The 21,401-nt window shown below is 52.1% G+C and overlaps 1 protein-coding gene across 2 annotated transcripts in view; it reads right to left on the bottom strand.

The window, feature by feature from the left end:
• The window catches only part of TRIO (trio Rho guanine nucleotide exchange factor), a 4,621,980-nt gene that overhangs the window by 1,363,825 nt on the left and 3,236,754 nt on the right, over window positions 1-21,401 (bottom strand). The window lies entirely within an intron of this gene.

Below are 21,401 nucleotides of genomic sequence, written 5' to 3' on the forward strand. Positions count from 1 at the left end.
TCGTGGAAATTTCCCTGCCCAACGAATCGGCACTGTCCAAACCACACCTGATGGCAAACTTCGCCGCATCCTTGCCCTCCGCAATCGCTTGGGAAAGGACAGCCTGGACCTCCTCAGAGCACTGAGGCAGAACCTCCGCCACCGAATCCCACACTGCGTGGGAGTAACGACCCAACAAGCAGGCGGTATTAACTGACTTCAACCCCAAACTGGCTGAGGAGAACAACCTCTTGCCATATTGGTCCAGCCTCTTCGAGTCCTTATCCGGCAGAGCCGTGGGTAAGGCACTCTGCGAGGTAGAGGCCTGAATGACCAGGCTCTCAGGCGTGGGTTGAGTGATCAAGAAGGCGGGATCACCAGGCACCGGGCGATGATGCCTAACGACGTTCTTATCCACCGGCACCCCCGAGGTCGGCCGCAACCATATACCCAAGAGGACTTTGGTAAGGGCCTCATTGAAAGGGAGCAGTGGCTCCGAAGACGTAGACTCCGTCTGGAGCACCTCCATAAGGAGGTTGGTCTTAAGAGCCACCGTAGGGAGGTCGAGATGGAGAGTCTCCGCGGCTCGACGCAGCACCATAGTGTAGGAAGCGCCCTCCTCCACAGTAGGCAGAGGCGAGGCAAACCCCGGGTCAGACGACACATCAAGCTCACCCGCATCTTGAAGGTCATCCACCCAATCCTGCTCGGAGTCACACTGCCGCGCAAGGGGGTCCTCGGAGCCGTCCCAGTCCTCATCCGGCTCCGGGGTAGAAGGAGCCGGCCGTGGCAGCAGGGCCAGAGAGGGGGCCAGCGGCGCCGGGAGCAGCGCCAGCCGGGGCCGACCCAAGACCAGATCCCAATGAGGGTCCCAGGTCGGAGCGAAATGGTCCGAGAACCGTGGCAGGGGCGGGATAAACAGCACCCAGTGCGGCACCTGTTCCGGAGCCAGGGGCGGCGTTGGCGCCGGAGCAAAGGGCAGCGGCGTTGCACCTTGTGGCGCCGGAGCCGTGGGTGCTGGATCCAGTGGCTCCGGGGCTGGCGCCGGAGGCGGTGCTGCCGGGTCAACAGGATCTGGACACGAGGCCGCGGGGCCCGCAGGCGCACCGGTGGGAACCCGAGGCCTAAACAGGCGGTCCAAGGCAGCAAGAAACTCTACGGCCCTGAAAGGAAGTTCCTTACCCTAGAAGTCAGTTCGCAGAACGGGCAGGATGGGTGGGGCAGCGAGGAATCCATAACTAATATATGTGTCTTACAGATGAACAAGTTAACGATATATCTGTAAGAGACATATTAAAGTTATGGATTCCTCAGTTTAGAATAGATACCCCAGCAATAACAACCTGGGAGGTGGGTCTGCGAACTAAGTTCACACCAGACAGTCCTGAAAAACTGAACAGCCAAAGAACCCGTCTCTCTCGACTTGGCTGTCCAGGCAGTAATGTTTAGTGAACGTGAGCAATGAAGCCCACATGGCTGCCTGGCAGATGTCATGAAGGGGGGACTCCACGTCCCAAAGCAGTAGTGGCTGCTGTCACCCTTGTGGAGTGGGCGCTCAGTCCTACCAGAGGCTCCTTTTTTGCCCCAAAAAAATTTTTTAATGCATAGGATGACCCATCGAGAGATGATTCATTTTTGCACAGTCCTGACCTTTCTTGGCACCCACATAGCCAATGAAGAGTTTATCCTCCACCCAGGATTCATTGGAGCGATGCGGATAAAATGACAACGCACGTTTTGGGGCCAGACGGTAGAGTCTCTCCTCCTCTTTTGAAGAATGCGGGGGCGGGAAGAAGGTGGGCAGAGTTGTAGGAGAGTAGGGTCTGCTTTCTATGTTCACCCCCACTTTTTGCTTTTGCTTTACTGGTTTTCGACTTAGATGTGGCTGTGGGCCTGCTAATCAGACCCACAGCCCTGCTGTTCTCTCTCTAAATTAATACTATGTACTTTAGGTGCATAACCCATTTGGATAGGATCACCTTATTGGCCCCTGTACAGTGTACCCTAGGTACCCAGGGCATAGGTGTACCCTAGGCCTACCAGGAGCTGCAGCATGTATTATGCCACCCCTGGCCTGGCCTTCCATTTTGACACAACTGGCTGATCACTCAGCTGGGGCAAGGTCGTGTAATCACCCCTTGCTTAGGTGTAGTATTCCTATACCTAACTTACATATAGACACATGTGTACCTATCAGTCACTCCTATGGCAGGCCTTAACAATCCTGGAGGCAGAGTGCTTGGTAACATGTGAGATGGTGCTCTAGCATGAGCTGAGCCTGTCTGCAGCTTTCGGAACCTTGTCCTTATAGCTGTTCTATGATATAGCCTACCATATACTCTTAAAGTGCCTTATAATCTTAGACGGTTATGGTAACTATGGTTTGGCTTTATCGAAACATGTCGTGTAAGGTGTCTAACACTGTGGAATAATACCCCCATGCCATTTCTGGACATGAGAATATTATTCCCCCCTTCTAGAGGGAAAGACATGTTAAAATCATACTTCAACTGTTAGCCTCTGACCAAAGCCTCAGCATCACAAAATGGATGCTGCTGCCACGACACACGTCTGACCTCCTGCTGCTGGGAGTGATCCCGGCACGGGAGGCTTGGACAATAGGTTTCCTGCCTTGGGAGGTGCGAGCACCACCCCAGACAGGCCTTAGTGTATTGGGGCAGGGAGGGATGAAAGAAACGAGACACTGCCTGGGGCACACAAGGTGTCCCATGCATAGTCCAGTTCAAACCGGTGCTGGGGCACTCCAGCCCCAGTCCTGGCGCGAAATTGGACAAAGGGAAGGGGGTGTAACCACCCCCCTCCCAGGTCCCACCCATAAGGCGTGACCTAGCAGGCAACCCAGCCCCCCAGATTAGTATAAGTGTGGTAGCTGGGCCCCAGGAAATTAGATTATCCTGAACCTGCAACTTGAACAGAAACTCTGGACCTTCGACATTCGACGAAAGAAGAAGACTGAAGAATCTCCCTTGTGGCCAAGGAGTGGTCACCCTGTGCAAACAGGCACCATCAAGAGACTTACCCTTTGCTTTGCTGAAGTTCTACGAGGGACCGACTGCAGAGCCTGACCAGAGCCTTGACTTCCAGACTTCTCTGACCCTGATCCACATCCACAGCCGAGCTGAGATCCGTGGAGGCGACGAGAGACGTGGGACCGGCTACCTGGGAAAAGTGGCGAGTATCTTCCAGCACAGCTTCTGAGGCACCCTCAAAGTTGTGCACCGTGGATTGAGAAGCCCCAACCCCAAGCACCATCTGCACCGAAGATCAGCCCCCCACACTCCACGAGTCCTGCGTGGGGCCCTTCTGCATTTTCCTGATTGCCGCGTCTGTCCGGTTACTTGCCCGTTGGCTAGTAACCTCTGTGACGACACACCTTTGATTTTCCACTGCTGGTTTGGCTCCTCCAGACCAGCTCCTGCTCTTCTGAAAAAGAGAAGCACCCCAGACCTTCCTGGTCTGCACCAGAAGCAAGTCCTCCATTCTTCGTGGGTTCCGCTTGCCAAGGCTTGGTGAGTCCTAGTTCGACTTCGACGCCGCCGACAGCACAAGCCTTCGTGGGACAGCTCGCCTCCTGGTCCTGGTCGTCCTCGACGTCTCCTGGTACCCGTGGCTGCTGCGACAAGCTTCACCTGTTCGCCTGCAATCTCCCGACATCGCCTGGTTCCTTCCTGGTTCCACGTGGTCACTGGCTAGTGACCCAGACTCTGTCCCTTCTGCTTGCAGGTATCCTTCCTTCTTGATCCCAGCCTTGGGATCCACCGGACACTCTTCACTGACTGCCTGTCAGCATCTTTCCTTCAGGCATCCATAGGAGTCGACGACGAAACCCGACGCAACTTCACACCTATGCACCTGCAGCCCGTGGGCTAGGTAACTTGGGTACTCCGGTGCTCATCAGGGTATTGACTATCCTAGTGTCTAGTTCTCAAGTCTCGACTTCCTAGTTACTCCAGAAGTGTCCTAAATCTTATTAATTCTAAACTGTACTATTTCTATCGATTATACGCATTACGCGTGAGTGTTTCCACTCTGCACCTGAATCCCGTGGGCCTCCCACTTCCTAACCTTTGGTAGTATAGTGCAGCCCCAGCGATTCCCTAGGCCTAGGCCTATCCTATTTCCGTGAGAGTGGTCCTTATACCACTTACTTAGTATATGGTTTGCGTGGCCCCTAGGGCCTAACTGTATTACTTACCTGTGTGACTTAATGTATGCTTGAATAAGACTGTGTTGTACTTACCTCAAATCTCATAAAGAGTGCTGAGGGTTTGACTAGAATAAATACACTTTATTTTATATATATATCTGTTGTGGTGTCCTTTCATTTGGTATTCAAGGGGTTACAAATGGTATAACAGCTGGCTTCACATGCCATTCAGAGTTTAGCCTAAGACTGCTCTTGTCCATGCTACCACTAGGATAGCTGGTCTATAAGGTTGACTTTACAACCAATCACCATAAGGGTTGTTTGGACTGATATAAGGTGTACACTAGAACTAGTGACATCATACATCAGGCCAACTTCTCACAAGAGTGATGGTCTGTCATATGTGGAAAGAAGTAACCACTTTGGGTACAAAAGAAGGCTTAGTGCCAAGGACAACCTTGTCTGGATGAACAGCCAGAAAGGGAGGCTTAGAGGATAGAGCCTGAAGCTCACTCACCCGGTGAGCAGAGGTGAAGGCCACCAGAAATGCAGTCTTCAAAGTCAAGACTCTGAGAGGACAATTATGTAGTGGCTCAAAGGGAGCACATATAAGGTAAGTGAGAACCAGATTCAATTCCCACTGGGGCATTACGAAAGGAATGGGAGGAAAGAGGTGAGTAATGCCCTTCAGAAACATATTTACAATAGGGGACTTGAAAGGGGAAGGCTGATCAGGATGGTCGAAGAAAGGCCGAAATGGCCGAAAGGTAGCCCTTAGGACTGCCTAGATCAGAGCCCTGCAAGGCTAAAGAGAGAAAGAACAAGATAACCTCAGAAAGAGGGGCGGAAAGGTGATCCACAGCCTTTGCTGTGCACCATGCCATAAATTTGTTTCATCTGCAAGTGTATACTGATTTTGTGGAGGGCCGCCTGGCTGCCAAGATGACTTTACTGACTTGGGGTGGAAGGTCAAAAGTTGTCAACTGTCGCCGCTCTATCTCCATGCAAGGAGGTGGAGACTGGACAGGTTTGGGTGGAGGGCCATCCCCTGCTGCTGCGACAGAAAATCATCCCGAAAAGGCAGTCTGATTGGAGGATCGATGGCCATGCTCAAGAGCTCGGGGTACCAGACTTCGTGCCCAGTCCCGAGCCACAAGAATGACTTGGACCTGGTCGCGCTTTATCTTCTTGAGCACTCGGGCCAGAAGTGGTGCTGGTGGAAAGGCGTACAGGAGGCTGCAACTCGACTCGCAACGAAAAGCGCCGTCAAGCGAGTGTCACCTTGGAAATTCCAACACGCAAAACTGCTGACACTGCGCGTTCTCTTCGGTCTAACCAGATCTAACCAAGGCTCTCCCCACTGCTAAAAGAGACCTTGCACCACCTTCGAGTGAAGACACCATTCGTGGTCCATCATGCACCAACGGGTGAGTTCGTCCGCCCTGGCATTCAGGGAACCGGCCAGGTGCTGAACCACCAGGGAAATGCTGTGATGTTCCAGCCATGTCCAAAGGCGAAAAACCTCTTGACGAACAACTTACTTACCTTTGGTAACGATATATCTGTAAGAAACATTAGTAGTGAAAGATTCCTTACCTTAGAATTACCCCCAGGCGTCAGACTGGATCCGGAAAGTTTTCGGAAGCAGTACCCCTGCGCATCGAAAGGTGGCGTTGTGCGGCTCTGTGTCCGTTGTTGGCGTCATGGTCGCCGAGATGACGTAGCGGCAGCTACTTAGATCCCGCCCTCGCGCGCTGACATCAGTTCTGTACACAACTTTCCGCGCCAGGAACGCAGAGCCATGTAATATACTGACCACTGGTGCCTTAAAACTAGGGCCCTGAAAGGGATGACCTTAATCCTAGAAATCAGTTCGCCGAACGGGGAGGATGGGTGGGGTGGTAAAGGAATCTATCAATACTAATGTTTCTTACAGATATATCGTTACCGAAGGTAAGTAACTTGTTCATCTGAAAGAAACACATAGTGATAGATTCCTTACCTTAGAATAGATACTCTAGCAATACCAACCCCGGTCACACCAGGAAGTCCCGGAGAAGAGAACGGCCAAAGAAGCCGTCTCTCCGGGCTTGGCTGTCCAGGCAATAGTGCTTAGTAAAAGTGTGCAGCGAGGCCCACGTATGGGGACACCACGTCCCAATGCCATAGTGGCTGCCGTCGGTCTGGTGGAATGGGCGCCCAGTCCCAACGGAGGCTCCTTTTTAGCCAGAGAATAACAGGCTTTAATACAAAAGGCGACCCATCGGGATATAGTCCGCTTGTCCGCTTGTGTACGGCACGACCTTTCATGGCGCCAATGTAGTCAACAAAGAGCTGGTCATCCACCCGGAACTGTTGTGTGCGGCTCAAGCAAAACAAGGGCGCATATTTTGAGTCCAGACGGTGGAGCTTCTCTTCCTCTCTGGAAGGATTCGGAGGCGAAAAGAAGGTGGGCAAAGTAATGGTTTGCCTGATGTGAAAGGCAGTGACAACTTTTGGCAAAAAGGATAGACGGGCTCTGAGCACAACCTTGTCCGGATGGACAAATAGAAAAGAAGGTATACAAGAAAGAGCCTGGAGCTCACTCACTCTCCTAGCAGAGGTGATGGCAACCAGGAAAGCAGTCTTCAAGGTTAATAGACGTAGAGGACAGTTGTGAAGAGGCTCAAAGAGAGAGCACATCAAATATGTATGAACCAAATTCAAGTTTCACTGTGGGATCACAAAAGGAATAGGAGGGAATAGGTGAATAATACCTTTGAGGAATCTATTTACAACAGAGGACTTGAAAAGAGAGGGCTGATCAGGGAGCCTGAGGAAGGCTGAAATAGCAGAAAGGTAGCCCTTGATAGTGCCAAGAGCAGAGCCCTGCTGGGCCAAAGAAAGAAGGAACAAAAGGACTTCTGAAAGGGGCAGAAAGGGGATCCACAGCCTTTGCTGTGCACCATGCCACAAATTTGTTTCACCTGCAGGCATATACCAACTTAGTGGAGGAACACCTGGCTGCCAGAATGACATCACAAACTTCAGGAGGCAAGTCGAAAGAAATCAGCTGCAACTGCTCAATCTCCATTCAAGGAGGTGGAGGCTGGACAAGTTCGGGTGGAGGACCGTCCCCTGCTGCTGCGACAGTAGATCCTCCTAAATAGGCAGTCGGATCGGGGGATCGATGGTCATACTGAGTAGCTCGGGAAACCAAACTCTTCGAGCCCAGTCCATAGCCACAAGAATGACTTGGGCCCGGTCACGCCTGATCTTCTTCAGCACTCCGGGCAGAATTGGTATATGTGGAAAGGCGTACAACAGACCGCCGCTCTACTTGCGACGAAAAGCGTCGCCGAGCGAGTGCCGCCTTGGGAATTCCAACGCACAGAACTGCTGACATTGCGCATTCTCTTCGTTGGCGAATAGATCTAACCAAGGATCTCCCCACTGTTAAAAGACCTTGCGCCACGTCAGAGTGAAGATGCCATTCATGATCCATCATGCACCTGAGGCTGAGTTCATCCGCCCTGGCGTTCAGTGAACCTGCCAGGTGTTGAACCACCAGGGAAATGCCCTGATGTTCCAGCCATGTCCAGAGGCGCAGAGCCTCCTGACATAGGGTCCACGTCCCCACCCCGCCCTGTTTGTTGCAGTTGGTGTTGTCTGTGAACACCTGCATTACTCTCCCCTTGACCGAGGGAAGGAATGCCTTTAGTGCAAGTCAGATCGTCTGGAGCTCCAGAAGATTGATATGGAGCCGGGACTCTGCTGGAGACCAGAGGCCTCTGATCTCCGCCTCTCCCATGTGGCCGCCACATCCCAGGAGGGATGCATCCGTCACCACTGTGTGCTCCGGTTGGGGAAGGGAGAGGGATCTGCCATTGACCCAATGCCAGTTTGTGAGCCACCACTGCAATTGTTGTGCAGTGCCTCCGAGGTCTGGACGGACTCGGACATGCAGAGCCCGCATATGCAATCTGGCATGAGCGACCAGCAGGATGCAGGAGGTCATGAGGCCCAGCAGCCTCAGGGTCATCCTAACCGAAACCCAGGATAGAGGCAGAAAGATCTGAATCAGAGCCTGAATATCCTGGACTCGCCGTTCGGGAGGATAGACTCGAAAGAGCACCGTATCCAGAACCGCTCCGATGAAGAGGAGCTTCTGAGAGGAAATCAACTATATTTCACTCAGAAAACGTAGATCAGGCAGCTACAGCTTTTGAGGACACCATCACAATGTCCTTGAAAACAGTGGCACCTCTGTCAAGGTCAAAGTCAAAGCATCACCATGGTTCACGTCAGTATTCAAAATTGAGAAACTCACCAGTAGGACTGCTGAACGGCAGTGGAGGAAAACTAAAACTATTGAAGATTGAACAAGATATAAACTGATCCACCGCACCTATTTAAATAACATTAAACAGGGCAAAAAGTTATTCTTAACTGATAGGATCAACAATGCCGTAAACTCCAACAAAGAGTTATACAAAATTTTGAAGGAGTTTACTACCCCCATGCCGACCAGCGCACCCTTCCCCCCACACAAGAATGGGTCGACAAAGTGTCCTCCTTCTTTGATGAAAAGGTCAAAGTTATATATAGATCCTTCCCTCAAGACAACATTAATAGCGTTGATCTTCACCTGGTCATCAATAGCTATCCCGCTCTGCCTCTACTAACAGAATTCAATGCTGTGAACAAGTATCAGTAGCCGTAGCAAAGATCAAATCAGGCTCCCCAGCAGACCCTCTCCCACCTCGTTTTTTCACGAAACTAGCACCTCTGTTAATAACAAATCTTAAGAGATTTTCAATATGTCATTAGACCAAGCTATGGTCCCAACCAGATGGAAAACAGCTCAAGTTAAGCCCATCTCGAAAAATCCAACCTCAGATCCCAGGATAGGCAATTACCGTCCCATCTCGCTGCTGCCTTATTTCGGGAAGGCGCTTGAATCCCTGGTAAATAAACAACTTACCGCCCATTTGGAAAATCACTGATTTGATACATCGCAATCAGGGTTTCGTTCGGCACATAGTACCGTAACAGCAGTAGTAGAGATGGGTGATAATATCAGGCTGGCCTTGGATAAAAGCGAATCAGCTGTGCTGATTCTTCCTGACCTGTCAGCCGCCTTCGACACCATCTCTCACTGCATTTTAGAACAGCGGCTCTGGGAGGTGGGAGTCAAGGGGAAAGCCCTGGACTGGTTCAAAAACTACCTAAGTAACAGTTCAACCACTGTACATATTGATACCTTGGCCTCATGTAGTAGGCCAGTAAGCATAGGAGTGCCCCAGGGAGCTATCCTGAGCCCTATACTTTTTAACCTCTATGTAACACCTTTGGCCAGGGTAATCAGGTCCTATGGTCTTGAGGACGTGTCATATGCTGATGACACTCAGCTGTTGGTTACGTTTGGTCCCGAACTCACAGACACAATGATCCAGTTTAAAAATTGTATGATCCACATTAACAATGGATGGGCAATAACAAACTACAGCTCAACGGTAGCATGACAGAGATCATCCTGTTTGGCAGGGCCTAAGAGTATTGGTATAACAATTGGTGGCCCTAGGCATTGGGCCCATGCCCATCCCCTAAACAAGTAGTCTGTTATCTTGGAATAACTACTGACAACAAGCTGTCCATGTAAAATCATGTAAATCTTGTGCTAGGCACTTGCTATGGGATCCTGCAGGAACTATGTAAAATCTTCAAATGGTTACCTATTGAAGCCAGGGAACCTCTAGTACAGGGTCTAATTGTAAGTCGTCTGGACTATGGGAACGCCTTAATAGCTTCCCTAAATGAAGATCTCTTTTCCAAATTGCAGATCCTGTAGAACACTGCTGCCATACTTATGCTAAATCTTCCACCTAGATCCCCCTCAGCCCCCAGTCTGAGGTCCCTCTACTGGCTTCCGGTAAGAAAGAAAGGCCATTTTAAAATCCTATGCCTCACCCATAAGATCATATATGGTACTGGGCGCTGTTATTTAGCGAAAAAGCTCAAAAGGTACCAGCCAGAAAGAATGTTAAGATCCAGTTCAAAATCTCTTCTTACCCCACTACAAGTCCGCACTGTACGAAACGGGGGACGATCTTTCTCCTTTCTTGCCCCTTACCTCTGGAATAAGCTTCCGCCTCATCTTCTCTCCATCGCTGATCACAAGCGCTCCCAGAAGGAATTAAAAACGTGGCTATTTGATCAGAAATAACGATGTCTAGATCTGACCACCAGTCTGCTTGAGTTTCCGCAAGCGCCATGAGACCTTTTCGGTGATTCGTGCGCTCAACAAGTGTCACCGGGCTGGGCTGTGGGGATCGCAAGGTGCCGAAAAAGAGTCTGTTCCCGTTTCTTTTGTTGATGTTTTATTGGTTTTGTATTCAACAATAGGTTTTGTCGGGTAAAGGTAAGTCAAAATTGTCGGAGCCTAATAACCGGGCTCCCAGTTCAGGCAGGTAGCGGTAGAGAAGGGTCCTCTTCTCCCTGGCACGGGGGGGGGGGGGTTATCCTTAATGTCTCTGGACTCGGAGTCTTCTCAGGACGTCTCTCATTCGTCTGGGAGAATCTTCCTTGGTGCTGGCCGAGTCCGACGGGACCTCCCCACATGTAATCAAACGAAAGGAAAGGGACAGTATTGTGTACAACTGTCCGGTTCCGGGGTCCCAGGGTAGGAAGTGAGGGAGGCGGGATCACCACAGTGTCCGTGAAGTGAGCAAGTTATCAAGAGGAGTGCTTAGGCGTGCGGTGCAAGGGTTTCGCACCCCAAGCCGGCCTCCCAACCCAACCCGCTACGCGGTTTCGTACCTGGGAGAGCCACACCTCTCCAGAGGTGTGGCTGTCCCTTCCAGTCTGGGGTGATAGCTGTTTTGTTTCCTGGGGGTCCCGGTTACAACAAGTTACTCTGACTTTAGCACATTGATGGAGAACCCCAGCAAATGAAGGAGGTCAACCGTAGTCTGGAGGTGGGAGACGACTGCCTGGGGCGAGCCTGCCTTCAACAGCCAGTCGTCGAGATAGGGGAAGACTGGAACCCCTGATCTGCGCAGATGAGCTGCGACCACCGCCATCACTTTCGTGAACACCCGAGGGGCGCTGGTAAGGCCAAAGGGGAGTACGGTAAACTGAAAATGCTCGTGGCCTACCGTAAACCGTAGGTAACGCCGGTGGACCGGCAGGACGGGAATATGGAAATATGCGTCCTGCAGATCCAACGCTACCATCTAGTTTCCAGGGTCGAGGGAAACAAGACCTGAGCCAGAGTTAACATCTTGAAGTTCTCCTTACGGAGGAAGCAAATTGATGTTCCGGAGGTCCAAGGGCACCAGAAAGTAGTGGGAGTAGCAACCACGTCCTACTTCTGAAACTCTCTCGATGGCCCCCTTGGCCAAGAGGGCCACGACTTCCTGGTGAAGAAGTGCCAAGTGATCCCCCGACATGCGGTGGTACTGGGGTGGCACGGCTGGAGGGGTAGGCTCTAAGGGGAGGGAGTAGCCCCTTCAGACTATTTGTAAAACCCACCTGTCCGTAGTAATGGTGCGCCAGTGGGGGAAGTGATGGTGAATCCTGCCGCCCACTGGCGTTTGATGGGCCTGAAAAACCGGACTGGGAAGGTCTGGAGGCAGTGGTGACCGGGGTGGAGGTGGACTGACCCGCCCGCTGGCCCCCTGACCCACCTTTGCGGGTCCCATGTCTGCGGCCGTGCTGGGACTGTTGCTGCGCAGGCCTGTGGCTCTGAAGCAAACGTTTCGGGGTGCCCCTTCCATGGCCACAAAATTAGCGAAAAGCAGAAGGCAGAGGAGGGCGCCATGGCCTAGCAGTCCGGGCACGACTTGGGGTCGTGGTCGCGCCCCAGGTAGTACAGACACATGCGGTGCGGGTCAGTCACCGACATCATGCAATGACAGTCCCCGCAAGACTTGAAGCCGGGCATCCCTACGGCACCAGGAGTCGATCAACTCGAAAAACAGAGGCAAAAAGGCCTCGAAAAACTCAGTCAAAAATTGACTAGGGGTACCGCTCTCTACGGATCTGGGCTTGCTGGCGTAGAAGAAAGAAGAACTGATGTCAGCGTGCGAGGGCGGCGTCATCTCGGTGACCACGACGCCAACGACGGACGCAGAGTCGCACGACGCCACCTTCTGACGCGCATGGGTACTGCTGACGAAAACTTTGCAGATCCAGTCTGATGCCGGGGGGCAATTCTAAGGTAAGGAATCTATCACTACGTGTTTCTTTCAGATATAGGGTCCACGAACCCACCCCGCATCGTTTGGTGCAGTACCACATGGTGGTGGTGTTGTCTTTATACAACTGCACTACTCTTCTTTTGACAGAAGGAAGGAATGCTTTCAGTGCAAGACTAATCGCTCGGAGCTCCAAAAAGTTGATATGGAGTCCTTACTCTGCTAGATCTGTGCCTCTCCTAGATGGCTGGTCCATACCAGGAGTGATGCATCTGTCAACACTGTGAGCTCTGATGGGGGAAGGGAGAGGGATCTGCCGGTGTCCCAATCCTGGTTCATAAGTGACCACCGCAATTGACGTGCAGTGCCCTCCAAAATCTGGACGTAGTCTGAAAGATTCCCCTGATGCTGCGCCCACTGGAACTTCAGGTCCCACTGCAGAGCCTGCATATGCCACCTTGCATGATCCACCAGCAGGATGCAGGAGGCCATGAGGCCCAGCAGCCTCAGGGTAATTCTCACCGAAATCCAGGAAAGAGGCCAAAACATCTGAATCATAACCCGAATATCCCGAATACGCTTCTCAGGAGGATAAGTCTGAAACTGCGCTGTATCCAGAACCGCTCCGATGAAGAGGAGCTACTGAAAGGGAATCGGGTGTGACTTCGGCACGTTGATCGTGAACCCCAGTGAGTGCAGAAGGTCCACTGTAGTCTGGAGGTGCGAGACGACAGCCTGGGACGAGCCCGCCTTCAACAGCCAGATGTCGAGATAGAGGAAGACTTGACCCCCTGATCTGCCAAATGAGCTGCGACTACCACCATCACTTTCGTGAACACCCGAGGGGCACTGGTAAGGTCAAAGGGGAGCACGGTAAACTGAAAATGCTTGTGGCCTACTGTGAAACATAGGTAACACCTGTGAGCTGGCAGGACAGGAGTATGTAAGTAAGAGACCTGCAAGTTCAACGTTACCATCCAGTCTCCGGGGTCAAGGGCAGACAGGACCTGAACCAAGGTGAGCATCTTGAACTTTTCCTTCCACAGGAAGCGGTTGAGGGCCCTGAGGTCTAAGACAGGATGCAGGCCTTTGTCCATCTTGGGTACCAGAAATAAGTGGGAGTAGCAACCACGTCCTACTTCTGGCATAGGGACCCTTTCGATTGCTCCCTTGGCCAAGAGAGCTGCAACTTCCTGCAGAGAAGAGCCCAGTGATCCTCTGACATGTGATGGATTGTCTATGGCATTGAGGGAGGAGTAGTCTCGAAGGGGAGGAAGTAGCCCCTTCTGACTATTTGCAAAACCCACCTGTCCGACGTGATGGTCTGCCAGTGGGAGAGGTGATGGCAGATCCTTCCGCCCACTGACCTCTAGTGGCCCTGGAAGGCCAGACTAGGAGGTCTGGAAGCTGCTGCAGGGGGGGGGGGGCATGGGTGGAGTGGCCTGCTCGCTGGCCCTCAGACCCAAGTTGCTGGGTCCCACATCCGTGACCACGCAGAGGTTGGGTGGTGTGCGCAGCCCTGTGGCCTGATGGGTGGAGCATGGTGAAGCACCCCTTCCATAGCCATGAAAAGGGGGAAAGCTGGACTGCGTATTGCGAGACAAAGCTGTGAGGACCAAGGATATGGCCGTAGTCCTAGAATCCTTGAAATGCTCGAGCGCGAAGTCCACCTTGTCACCAAACAGGCGACGGCCATCAAAGGGCACGTCCAAGTGGGTGGATTGGACATCCCCGGGAAAAGTCAGATGTCCTCAACCAGGTGTAGCGCCTCATGGCTACCAATGTGGAAACAGTTCTGATCAGAGAGTCAGCAGTGTCCAGCCCACACCTGATGGTGAACTTAGCTGTGTATCGACCTCCGCAATGGTGCGGGTGGGAACGGCCCGGGCCTCCTCCGGGCACTGTGGCAGCACCTACACAACCATATCCCACACTCTAAGAGAATAACAGCCCAAGATGCATGCGGTGATCACCGACTGCAGCGGTAAGCTGGCAGAAGAAAACATTTTCTTCCCAAGGAGGTCCAGCCTCTTGGATTCCACCAGGCTCTCGGGGTAGGGTGTTGGGAGAGGAAAAGTGGGTCACCCGGGCAAGGCTGTGGCTTCGGGCAATCATTCTATCCACAGTAGCCCCTGTGCTGGGCTTGGACAAGGTGCCCAGAAGGACGTCGGTGAGGGCGTGTTAGACCTGGCACCTTGGTGTGTGTCTTCCTTCCATTTTTTGCTGTTGCCTCATGTGTTTTTGATGGTGTTAGATGCTTTGGGCACTGTGCCACTGCTATCCAGTGCCACAGTGCAAGTGCTCCCTGTTGTAAATTGATGTATGGATTAGTGATTCCATGATTGGCTGGTTTGGTTTACCGGTCAGACCCTAGTATAGTGCACCAGGAGTGCCCAGGGCTGGTAATCCAAATGCTGCTAGTGGGCTTGCAGCACTGGTTGTGCCACCCACAGAAGCAGCTTGTTAAAGTGTGTCTAAGGCTTGCCCTTGCAAAGTCTGTGTGCAGTCTGGTACTGCCATGCTGACTGGGCAAGTGCACCCACTTGCCAGTCCCTAAACCTTCCCTTTTCTTCATATCAGACACCCCTATGGTAGGCCCAAGGGCAGGGTGCATTGTAAGTATAAGGCAGGACATGCCCTGGTGTGTGTGGCATGTCCTAATAGGGAATTACAGCAATTTTCGTTTTTCACTATTGCAAGGCTACCTGTTCCCCATAGGCCAGAATGAGCAGTTTGATTATTACATCTTATAAACCTGACTGACTCAGGGAACATGGTAGAAATTCGAGTTTAGTCTGCCTGAACTCAGAATGATAAAATACATCTTTTAGTGAAGTTGGTTTTAACATTCTGTGTTTGAAAATACCACTTTTAGAAAGTAGGTATTTTCTTGTCTAACCATCCAAGCCTGCCTCTGCTAGGTTGTGTATTCCTTGTCTGGAGTTTGAGTGACAGGGGCTGGGGGATTTCAGGGGAGAGGGTGAGTCAGCACAGGGCTGAATTGAGACATCTGCATGCAGATGGGTGGGAGGAGTTGCACCTGGGACCTGAATAGGGCTGTGCCTTTCCTCCACAATGCTGGCTCCACCTCCTGTGGTGCGTCTGATGTCTCTGCCCTGCACTCTGAAAGGAAAGAAGGAGTCTTGTGAACAAAGTACTCCAGGACTGACCAGAACTGGTTTGGACTAGGCAAAGGCCTCCCTGCCTTCAGAGAACAAAGACAAACCGAGTATAAATATTGGGACCCAAACCCAAGAACTTTAGGTCACTTTGGGAAACAATAAGACACCTTTGCTGAGGAGAGGAACCAGAGAGACTGAGGAGATACTATCCCTAAGCTTGAGGGATTGGCCTGCATTGGTTGCCTGACTGCCAAAGAGAGGAGAAGGAACTTTGTGTGTACTTTATTCAACTTGTGAAGGATCTCCAAGGGCTTGAGAAAAGAGCTTGACTTCTGCTGAAGTCTCAAGGACAACAGACTTTACCAAACAGCTCCCCAAGAGTCTTTTGGAAGTGCCTGCTGTTTTGATAGGCTTTCTGAGGGACAGCGTGTCGCAAGGAGCTGGAAGCGTGACTCACGAACAAGAAGCGAGTCGCCGAACTGCTGCTGTCGCTTCACAACGAGAAAGCGCCTTGCATCGCCGGAGAAGAGGATCAACGTCGCATCAGATGCCGCCGCATCACCGGGAAGCGTGTCGCAGGGCCTGTCGCGGCCCAGAAGAACCGTTGAGTCCTCGCAGGGTCACCGAAGTGCCTTGCATCTCCGGAGAAAAGGATCGACGTCGCATCAAACGATGACGCATCAACGGGAAGTGTGTCGCAGGGCCTGTCGCAGCCCAGAAGAACTGTTGAGTCATCGCAGGGTCATCGAAGCGCCTCGCATCTCCGGAGAAGAGGATCGACGTCGCATCAGATGCCGCCGCATCACCGGGAAGCTTGTCGCAGGGTCTGTCGCAGCTCGCATCATTGGCGAAGCATCTCGCATCGCCAGAGAAGAGGATCGACATCACATCAGACGCCGCCGCATCACCGGGAAGCATGTTGCAGGGCCTGCCGCGGCTCGCATTGTTGTCGAAGCGTCTCGCATCAAGGGAGAAGAGGATTGACGTCGCAGAAGACGCCGCCGCATCACTGAGAAGCGTGTCGCAGGACCTGTCGCGGTCCGCATCGTGTCGCATCAAGAAAAAGATGCCATCTTTGTTTCTTTGCACCGGATCTTCATCGCATCATGGCGTTGCGTTCAGCACCGCCACGGAAGCGCAGTAAGAAACCGACGCATCACCTCCCCTCGCAGAGAAGAACTGACGCATCCCCTACGCAGCAGTAGGGACCCGACGCATCACCGTTCTTGCATGTAAGGAACCGACGCATCACCTTCCCTGCAACACTTTTGTTGTATAGCGTTACGCATCTTAAGGTACATTGAACTCAAAGTGTCGCATTTTACATCTAAAGAGAACTAAGCTAATTCTACCATTTTAAGTACAGTATTGTGGATTTTTGTCGTTTATGGTCTTGTGTTAAATCTATATAAAGAATACTTATTTTTGATATACAACTTGTGTGGTGTCCATCTGTAGTGTTTTCACTGGGTTACTGTATGTGTTCACAAATGCTTTACACACTGCCTCTGAGAGAAGCCTGTATGTTCGTGCCAAGCTACCCAGGGGGCGAGCAGGGGTTATTTTAGGAGTGTACCCCCTTACCCTGACTAGACGCAAGGGTCTGTATTTGGTCAAAGGTACCTACCTCTGCCAAATAGAGACCCCCAAATCTAACAGGGCTACATTAAAAGGCAGCAGGGCTCCAAAGAAGTCGGTGTCGGTTGAAGTACCTCTGTGAGGCGGTTAGTCCTGACAGCCACCATAGGAAGATCGAGGCCCGAGGCCTCAGCACCCTACACAACGCCATTGCATACGGGGATCTCTTCTCCGTAGCCATGGTAGGGGGAGAAAGAATGCCAAGGTCTGGGCAGGTGTCCAAACCCATAGCCTCATCCAAATCCTCTCTCCTGTCCGGCTCGTCCAGCTGGTCTGCTAAAGGGTCAACAGACCCCTCTCAGTCCTCCTCACCCTCCTCTGGCTACCACTCAGGGCGATAGGGAACGCCAGGGTAGAACAGTGGTACAAAAGTTCCCTCCGGCGCCGGTTCCAACATTGACTGACGCTGGTCCGGCGCCGAGTTTTACTCAGGGGAGGCTGAGGTCGACGCCGTTCGGGGGCACCACCGGCGTCAGGAGCATTGTCACTAATCAGGGGAAAGTACCGTGAGGTCGACCGGCGCCGATCCGGATCCAGACCTGGATCCTCGGGGGGCCCTCCGGTGCCGAGGCCAGAGCCACCAGCATCGAAGCGCCAAGACCCCCAGCAGAGTCCGTGGGGCCCGAAGGCGAGCCAGCAGAGTCAGGCTGCCCAAAGATGCTCTGAAGCGCTTCACAGAAACCTCGAAGTTGGGCAGGGGCGCTCCAGCTCCGGGAAAGGGAGGGAAGCGCGTAGTCATCCCAGAAGCAGGCTCCGAAGATGGAGCCGGAGAGCGACAATGCTCTGGGTCCCGCGGTGCGTCGGCCAACGGACAGGGAGAAGGCAAAGAGCGACGATGCTTCTTTGTTTTCTTTCTGGGCTTCAATTTACCTGAGGAGTGCGAAGACTTCAATGATGAGTGGTGGTAGCTCCGCAACCGGTCCCAGGACCTTCCTCTCGGCAGGGACCTTGAAAGGCACGAAGCAGACTGACGGGCCTCCAAAAGCTTTTGGGACCACCCCTGCAAAGACTTTGGGTTCATGGCACAGCAGTCGAAGCATGACTTCGGGTCGTGGTCGCGCTCAAGGCACCAGAGGAACACGAGCTGCCGATCCGTGATGGACATGCTTGTGACAGGAGTCACAAGGTTTTAAGCCGGTCAGACGATGGGACATCACTCGTGCTGCTACCAGGAGTCGAGTGACTCAAAATAAAGTTTAGTCAAAATGACTAAAGGGGCAAGCTCTCTGCAGATATGCGCTGGCTGGCACGTTACAAGAAATAACTGACATCAGCACGCAGGGGCGGCGTCTAAATAGACACCATGACGTCATCCCGGCGAACACGATGCCGACGACAGACGCCGAGTCGACCGACAATACCTACCGACACGCAGGGGTACTGCTAAGAAATCATTCTCCGGATCCAGCCTGACGCCTGGGGTTAATTCTAAGGTAAGGAATTTATAACTAATAGTCTCTTTCAGATTTGTAGGTTTTAAGTGCAGGAACCTCACATATAAGGAAACTTATATCTGTCGTATTACACAGGCTGCAATGGCAGGCCTGTAGTCACAGTTTGAGTGGTCTCCCGTGGGTGGCATAATACATGCTTCAGCCCTGTTTCACCTGTGCCCTGTGTAGGAGAGTAGGGTCTGCTTTCTATGTTCACCCCCACTTTTTGCTTTTGCTTTACTGGTTTTCGACTTAGATGTGGCTGTGGGCCTGCTAATCAGACCCACAGCCCTGCTGTTCTCTCTCTAAATTGATACTATGTACTTTAGGTGCATAACCCATTTGGATAGGATCACCTTATTGGTCCCTGTACAGTGTACCTTAGGTACCCAGGGCATAGGTGTACCCTAGGCCTACCAGGGGCTGCAGCATGTATTATGCCACCCCTGGCCTGGCCTTCCATTATGACACAACTGGCTGATCACTCAGCTGGGGCAAAGTCGTGTAATCACTCCTTGCTTAGGTGTAGTATTCCTATACCTAACTTACATATAGACACATGTGTACCTATCAGCCACTCCTATGGCAGGCCTTAACAATCCTGGAGGCAGAGTGCTTGGTAACATGTGAGATGGTGCTCTAGCATGAGCTGAGCCTGTCTGCAGCTTTCGGAACCATGTCCTTATAGCTGTTCTATGATATAGCCTACCATATACTCTTAAAGTGCCTTATAATCTTAAACGGTTATGGTAACTATGGTTTGGCTTTATCAAAACATGTCGTGAAAGGTGTCCAACACTTTGGAATAATACCCCCATCCCATTTCTGGGGATGAGGATATTATCCCTCCCTTCTAGAGGGAGAAGACATGTTGTAACCTACTTACCCGGTTAAAGTTAACCAGAGCCCCAGCATCACAAAATGGATGCTGCTGCCACAGAAACGAGTCTGACCTCCTGCTGCTGGGAGTGATCCCGGCAAGGGAGGCTTTGACAATAGGTTTCCTGCCTTGGGAGGTGCGAGCACCACCCCAGACAGGCCTTAGTGTATTGGGGCAGGGAGGGATGAAAAGAATGAGACATGCCTGGGGCACACAAGGTGTCCCGAGCATAGTCCAGTTCAAACCGGTGCTGGGGTACTCCAGCCCCAGTCCTGGCGCGAAACTGGACAAAGGGAAGGGGGTGTAACCACCCCCCTCCCAGGTCCCACCCATAAGGCGTGACCTAGCAGGTAACCCAGCCCCCCAGATTAGTATCAGAGTGGTAGCTGGGCCCCAGGAGATTAGATTATCCTGAACCTGCAACTTGAACAGAAACTCTGGACCTTCGACATTCGACGAAAGAAGAAGACTGAAGAATCTCCCTTGTGGCCAAGGAGTGGCTACCCTGTGCAAACAGGCACCATCAAGAGACTACCCTTTGCTTTGCTGAAGTTCTACGAGGGACCGACTGCAGAGCCCGACCAGAGCCTTGACTTCCAGACTTCTCCGACCCTGATCCACATCCACAGCCGAGCTGAGATCCGTGGAGGCGACGAGAGACGTGGGACCGGCTACCTGGGAAAAGTGGCTAGTACCTTCCAGCGCAGCTTCTGAGGCACCCTCGAAGTTGTGCACCGGGGATTGAGAAGCCCCAACCCCAAGCACCATCTGCACCGAAGGTCAGCCCCCCACACTCCACGAGTCCTGCGTGGGGCCCTTCTGCATTTTCCCGCTTGCTGCGCCTGTCCGGTTTCTTGCCCGTTGGCTAGTGGCCTCAGTGACGACGCATCCTGAAATCTTCACTGCTGGTTTGGCTCCTCCAGACTGGCTCCCGCTTCCTTGCAAAAGAGAAGCACCCCAGACCTTCCTGGTCTGCACCAGAAGCAAGTCCTCCGTTCTTCGTGGGTTCCGCTTGCCAAGGCTTGGTGAGTCCTAGTTCGACTTCGCCGCCGCCGACAGCAAGAGCCTTCGTGGGACAGCTCGCCTCCTGGTCCTGGTCGTCCTCGACGTCTCCTGGTACCCGTGGCTGCAGCGACAAGCTTCACCTTTCACCTGCAATCTTCACGACATCGCCTGGTTCCATCCTGGTTCCACGTGGTCACTGGCTAGTGACCTTGACTCTGTCCCTTCTGCTTGCAGGTCTCCTTTCTTCTTGATCCCAGCCTTGGGATCCACCGGACACTCTTCACTGACTGCCTGTCAGCAACTTTCCTTCAGGCATCCATAGAAGTCCACGACGAAACCCGACGCAAGTTCACACCTATGCACCCGCAGCCCGTGGGCTAGGTAACTTCGGTACTTCGGTGCTCACAAGGGTAGTGACTTTCCTAGGGTCTAGTTTCCGAGTCTCGACTCTCTAGCTGCTTCAGAAGTGTCCTTAAACTGTTAATTTCTAACTACTAGTAATTCTATCGACTTTTACGCATTACGCGTGAGTGTTTCCACTCTGCACCTGAATCCCGTGAGCCTCCCACTTCCTAACTGTTGCTAGTGTAGTGTAGCCCCAGCGATTCCCTAGGCCTAGGCCTATCCTATTTCCGTGACAGTGGTCCTTATACCACTTCTTTAGTACATGGTTTGCGTGGCCCCTAGGGCCTAACTGTATTACTTACCTGTGTGACTTAATGTATGCTTACATAAGACTGTGTTGTACTTACCTCTAATCTCATAAAGAGTGCTGAGGGTTTAACTAGAATAAATACACTTTATTTTATATATATATATCTGTTGTGGTGTCCTTTCATTTGGTATTCAAGGGATTATATATGGTATCACAGCTGGCTACACATGCCATTCAGAGTTTAGCCTAAGACTGCTCTTGTCCATGCTACCTCTAGGATAGCTGGTCTATAAGGTTAACTTTACAACCAATCACCATAAGGGTTGTTTGGACTGATATAAGGT

Source organism: Triturus cristatus, chromosome 5_1, assembly GCF_964204655.1.
Source record: "Triturus cristatus chromosome 5_1, aTriCri1.1, whole genome shotgun sequence".
Lineage (NCBI taxonomy): Eukaryota > Metazoa > Chordata > Amphibia > Caudata > Salamandridae > Triturus > Triturus cristatus.